This window comes from Phascolarctos cinereus, unplaced genomic scaffold (assembly GCF_003287225.1).
Source record: "Phascolarctos cinereus isolate Bilbo 61053 unplaced genomic scaffold, phaCin_HiC Scaffold_5;HRSCAF=322, whole genome shotgun sequence".
Taxonomy (NCBI): Eukaryota; Metazoa; Chordata; class Mammalia; order Diprotodontia; family Phascolarctidae; genus Phascolarctos; species Phascolarctos cinereus.
In genome coordinates this window covers 294376458-294382457 of record NW_027555958.1, presented here as the reverse complement: position 1 = coordinate 294382457, position 6000 = coordinate 294376458, and positions in this window count along the sequence as shown.

Here is a 6000-nt window from a genome sequence, read left to right as displayed (position 1 = left end):
CACATCTCTGAGCCCTCATTCCTGTCTTTTATCAGACAATAGCGGCATAGGAATAGTACATGTATGATTCAATTACATTTCAGTTCCTCTAGCTCCATTCAAAATCCACATGTGTGATTTGGGAAGTGTGGATGATGACCTAAGGGGTCAACTATGGCCTAAGCCCCAGTATCTCTTAACCTTCTTCTGCTCTGAGCTCTTAGGTAACCTAGAGTTTGTAACACACAGTGAAGAAGAGAATTTGAGATGGTGGGCTGGGAGAGGGGGTACTCCTCATAGGTATTTCTTCAATACTGCTCTTCCCTAACTAGTTGGAAAGTCCTTGATGAACCAGACCTTTCTTTTCACTCATTTTTCCTACATTTTCTTCCCTGCTTCTTCAAATGCTGAGCGTCTATGTAGTTTGACAGACTGACAATATATGGTTTTTTGTGTGTGAGGTGTGTGTGTGTGTGTGTGTGTGTGTGTGTGTGTGTGTGTGGGGGAGGATAGAAATAAAAACTGCTGGGGTTGGGATAATAGCACATAGCAGCAACATATATTTCTGTAGCTCTTGAAGATCCATAAACATTTTCCTAACAATAATCCTATTCAATTCAATAAGCACCTACTATGCCCATAACATTATTGAGGGGAAGAAGTGGTACAGGTGATACAAAGCTAAAAGGAGGACTTATTGCCCTCAAGGAGCTTATATTTGGGAGTTGGGTAGGGATACATTTGCACAGGTATGCTAATTACACAGATATGTAAATATTGTTATTCAATTTTAAAGATGAAGAACAGGAAGTTAAGCCACTTGTCATGCATGGAGACAGACAGATGGTCCCCCATATCACTATCAGTTGTGGCCAGATAAACACATGATCAAACAGAAAATTCTTATTTGGCTTTTAAAGCCCTCTATAACCTGGCCCCCTTCTACTCTTCTAGCCTTCTTAAACCCTATTTCCCTCCAATTATTCTGGAGAGGATCCAGTGATAATGGCCTCCTTGCTGTTACTTGAAAAAGACACTCCATCTCCTGAATGGGGCATTTTCACTGGCTGTCCTCCAAGCCTGGAGTGCTCTCCCTCCTTCTGTTTCCCTTAGCTTTCTTCAAGTCTCAGTTAAAGTCTCACTTTCTACAAGAAGCCTTTAGCTGTGCCTTCTCTCTGAGACTACCCTCAATTTATCTTGTGTATATATCTTGTCTGTACAGTGATTTACATGTTGTGTCTCCCATTAGACTGTGCCTGGACTTTTTTTTATTTTTGTTTTTTTTTTTTCACTTTCTTTGTATCCTTAGAGCTTATCACAGCACTTGGCCCAACGTGGGTGCTTAATGAGTGCTAGTTGACTGACACCAGCCCCCATATACACAACTCATAGTTGGAGTTTTCTAGTCTAATATGTCACATCTGCCAGTGACCCGAAAGGAAAGTGGCAGAGATGGACTGGCTTCTTCCAGCTATCCCCCAATCCTGTCTCCGTGTCCACCCCTTAGTCCATCCATTTCATCCTCCTCCTCCCAGCAGACCGTCCTGTATCCACAGACTGCCAGTCACTGGACAAATCGTATCACCCCTAGGGTCTCAGAGAAGGCCCTTCCTAGAGGTCAGACAAAACCGGCTTTTTCTCCCCAGTCCCGAAGCCTGCAGTGGGGGCGGGGGATAGGGACAGGGACTGTTGTAACCAGACAGAGTTGGGGCGCGTCTCGAATCCACAACTAGGACCCTCATCGAGAATTTTTCCCATTGAAAATCTATTCCCCTCCTGGGTCCGGGTGATGTATGACTGGGTCTGATGAGAAACGTGTCCAGGAATGGAGGCGACAGAAGCAGCGGTCTGGGGGCGGAGGGAGGGGCGGCCCGGCCAGGACCGGGGAGGGGAGGACATCGAGGAAGGAGGGGGGCTCTGCTTGGCATTCTGCTCCTCTCCAGCCCTGTGAGGGTGGGAGGAGGGCGGGCTCGAGGCCCTGACACTGGGTGGGTAATTGATCTGGAGTTGCCAATTTGCAGCAGCTAAATATTTGGTTTCTGCCTCTGCCTGCTCAGCGAGCTGCTCAAACAAACTTCAATTAAAAGCGAGTGATGTAGTGGAGGGGAAGGGATCGGCGGGGCGGGCTGCGGGGCTGGCTCTCCGTGGGCCCGATCGATGGGACGGACAGCTCCTCTCAGCATTCTGACTCGGCCCGCATCGCTGCCGCTGTGCTAAGCAAGAAGAGGACGAGGGCAATGGAATGCTTTTTTTCTCCTTCCTTCTCCCGAATCACAGAGCACGCTTCGGGCCCTGGAGGATGTGTGGGTGGCAGTGAAGGACGTGACCGGGACTTGGGCTGGAGATAGGGCTTGGGATAAGGAGTGTGAGCCTGGCCTAGGGGACACAGGGAAGGGCAGCACAAAGACATCTCTCCTCTGACCCTGCCCAAATGGAAGAAAAGACAGGCCTCCTTGGGTAAGCAAAACCAGCACAGAAAGCCAGTTGTCCCAGCGCCCAGTGTCTGACAATCTCAGCTTTCAGAGGGTTGGCACAGACCCAGCTTGGCTTCTGTGTTGCTGGGGAGTCAGAGTGACCACAGGTGAACCTGCAGCAACCGTGGGTCCTCCACCAGAGAGAGGTCTGAAGGGCAGGGAAAGGTGATACAGAAATGTTAAATACACACATACATACTGTACTTATATCCACATATGATGAATGATAGATGAGAAGTGAAAAAATGAACTTAGGGAGGGACAGTGTCAGGGAGAGACATACACACAAAGACAGCAACAGACAGAAACAGAGTGACAGTATCAGAGACACAGGGACAAAGAGACAGAGACAAAGACAGTGTCAGAGACAAAGAAATAAAGATGGATATCAATAAAATAGAAAGATGTGCATGAGAGAGAGATGACCACTCTATAGATGAATAAACTGAGGCCCAGAGGCAAAGTGACTTTCTAAAGATCAGTAACACAGATGAGCAGCAGAAGGCAGTTAATAAGCGTTTCTCTGTGTCAAGCACTTAAGTAGATCTGAACTCCAAATCTAGTTCTCTATTTACTGTGCCACATGTGCTCCACTATATTGCTGTTTTCCAGACTTGACAGCATTTTGGCCTCAATAAGCCCCCACCCTGCTAAAGCTTCCCTTTGCTTCCATTCCAGACTTCCCATTTCTATTTATCTCAATGCGTAACAAATTTCTGTATACAAGGAGGTGCTCTTCCACATCCCAGTACATATAACCTTGAATTATCTCTCCTTTTTGGAAGACTTACTTCCTTCTCCCCACCCCCAAACCTAACCCCTATCCTTATCCCTCTTAGATCAGAGCACTTTGATCTACCACTTCAATTCCCAACTCCTGGTCCCTTTTCCCACACAGTGAGTAGGTTCCACATTGGTTGGAGAACAAACATGAGGAGGCAGTCAAATTCAGGGCTGTTGGCCAGAAGCTTTTTCCCTCTGCTCTTCTACTCCCAATCTGTTCACAGACACCTAGGTGGACTGCAGTAATTGCCTCTCCCAAATCAGCCTTGTGTCATCCCCTCCAACACACATATACACACACATACACATACACACAGGCCATGTGCTTGGTTGCTGGGAGTGTGGGGAATCTGAGTGTAGGCTTCCAACTCCTCCCCATCCCTTTCAGAGCTCTCAGAGGAGCTGTGGAGCAGAATGATTTCCTGTAATTGGCCAGCAATCTGGTCGCCTGGCTTGTTCTATTGACGTGCTGGTTAGCTGAAAATTGTATTGGAATGTGAGTGAAGGGGGAGGAGGTGAGGAGTTGGGGTGGGATGCGATGGAGGCAAAGGAAAAGAGACTTTCCTATATCAGCTGTGGCTGAGCCAAAGGATGAGAATCAGACTTGTCTCCTAGTCTCCAGAAAGTTGTACTGGGGATGGGGATAGGGGTTTAAGGCCACTAAAGGAAGCAGTAAAGCAACTTGCCTCCCCAGCTGTCACAAGCCCTGAGCTATACCTCTATATCTTTTCTTGTGTGTGTCTGCTCCAGGTTTTGAGTGACCCTTCTCCCACACTAGCTCCAATCCTATCTTCACCTCACATCCTAATGTCATGCAGCAGACTCTTCCTGAACTTTGCCTTCCTCTTCATCTCCTATTAAGAGATTAGAAGCCCAATAGCATTATTCCTCACACAAAAATTTAAATGCTTACTATATGTACCCTCTCAGATTTTGAAGAAACAGTTTTAGGAGGAATCAGAAGAAATGCTTTTACGCAAAGTAGACAACAAACAAATGAAATTCATTCTCCGGAGTTTATAGGGGGTCAAAAATATGGTGATGACTCTTAGATCATCTATAGATCCCTGATGTGTAAATACAGGGGCATTAGGAATATCTTGTGGTATACTTCCTAATCTGGGGATGACTTTATAGAAGGTCAGTGCCAGGATTGTCCCCAATCTTTTTTCCCATGATGCTATTGTTGACACAGGAAGCTGGGCTGGCTGGATCTATCCCGCCTCAAATTTTCTTTTAAATACTTTATCTAGATCTCTCCTGGGTCTCTCACATCCTACCTTGTAGCATGCTTATTTGCAAAGAGGTCATATCTGCTTTTTTATACAGTAAGCACCTTAAGGGAAGGGACTATGTCATTTTTCATCTTTATATTCCTAACTCTTATCATAAGAACTTGCACATAGTAAGATCTTACTATCTGTTAAATTGAATGTTTGTCGAACAGATTGGACTCATTCATTATTTCTGGGATTACAACCTGTACCAGAGTTTCTCCTTTACCTTCTAAGTCATGCAGTTTAGCAAAAGGATAGGAAAAGGGTTAAGTGCCTAAGAGCCAAAGCTTGGGTGGTAGGATTCATGGGGTTCTATCACAAAATCTCACATTACATGAACCAATTCCTAACCGTCTCTTGTCTCTGTGACTATATTAAAGGAGAAAATAACTCCTGACCTTGGAGTATGCTTTGGGACACCTGCTGGGTAATCTAAGTAAATGGGCAGGCAGACCCCAGGTCTGAGGCCCCTACTTCTGCCTGAAGGAATAAAGATGCCAGAAGCCTAGCAATTTTAACGAAAGCCCCTAGACCTTGGAAAGCTCAAAGCTATGGTTATTCTCTTGTCCCTCTTTTTTTTATGCCCCTTTGGTCTGCTTTCCCTCTACAGCAAGGGTTAATTTGGGGTTCATGAACTTGGTTTAAAAAAAGTTTTGATAAGTGTATTTCAATATAATTGGTTTCCTTTGCAATCTTATTTTATGCATTTCAAAATATTCTGAGAAAAGGTCTATAGGCTTCACTAGACTGCTAAAGGGGAAGGGAAAAGGGAGGGGAGGGTGCCTATGCCCATTCTCAAAGCCAAGATGGGGAGAAATGGCAGAAGGAAATGTCAGGCCGCAGCAACAGCAGGGAGAATGTAATCTCCATCTCTCAGCTCTCCTCTAGAGACTGGAGCTGATTTCAGGATGTTGCTTCCACCTACTGGTGGAAAAGGGATTTTACCTCTGTGTGACTCTTGCTCTGGGGCTTCTGGAATCTGTTTTCTGGGTCCATTTCTGGGTGGGTACCACATGTCTTAATTGTTTCTGGGTGGCCCAAGTCCTCTCTTCTAGCCAGCTATAGCCCAGCACTCTAAACAAATAGGAGTTTCCAGGTCATTTAGTGGATAGGTTTGGGGATCCTACTTGATCCCAGTGGACAAGGCATATGAATGCCCCTAACAATCAGCAGCAGAGAAAGCCCTAAGGGCCAAATGGTGGGGTGGGGTAGGGAGAAAAAATGGAGCTGTTCCTACAGCTACCCTGTTCATCTCTTCCCCTCTAAGAACTGTGGTCATCAGGGCAGCTCTTACCTCTAGAAAGAACTCCCCAAGTTTCCAGTCTCTTTTCCTTCTAAGGTAGTGGCAGTGGAGGAGACATTTAAAAGCTAGCTTTGGTGACCTGGGAAGCCCTACCAATGGTAATGCCACCCCATTGGCCATAGGGACAATAATTCCTCCTTGCCTATCTCTCCTCAGCCAGTGAACCAGAGGAACCTATTTCCCC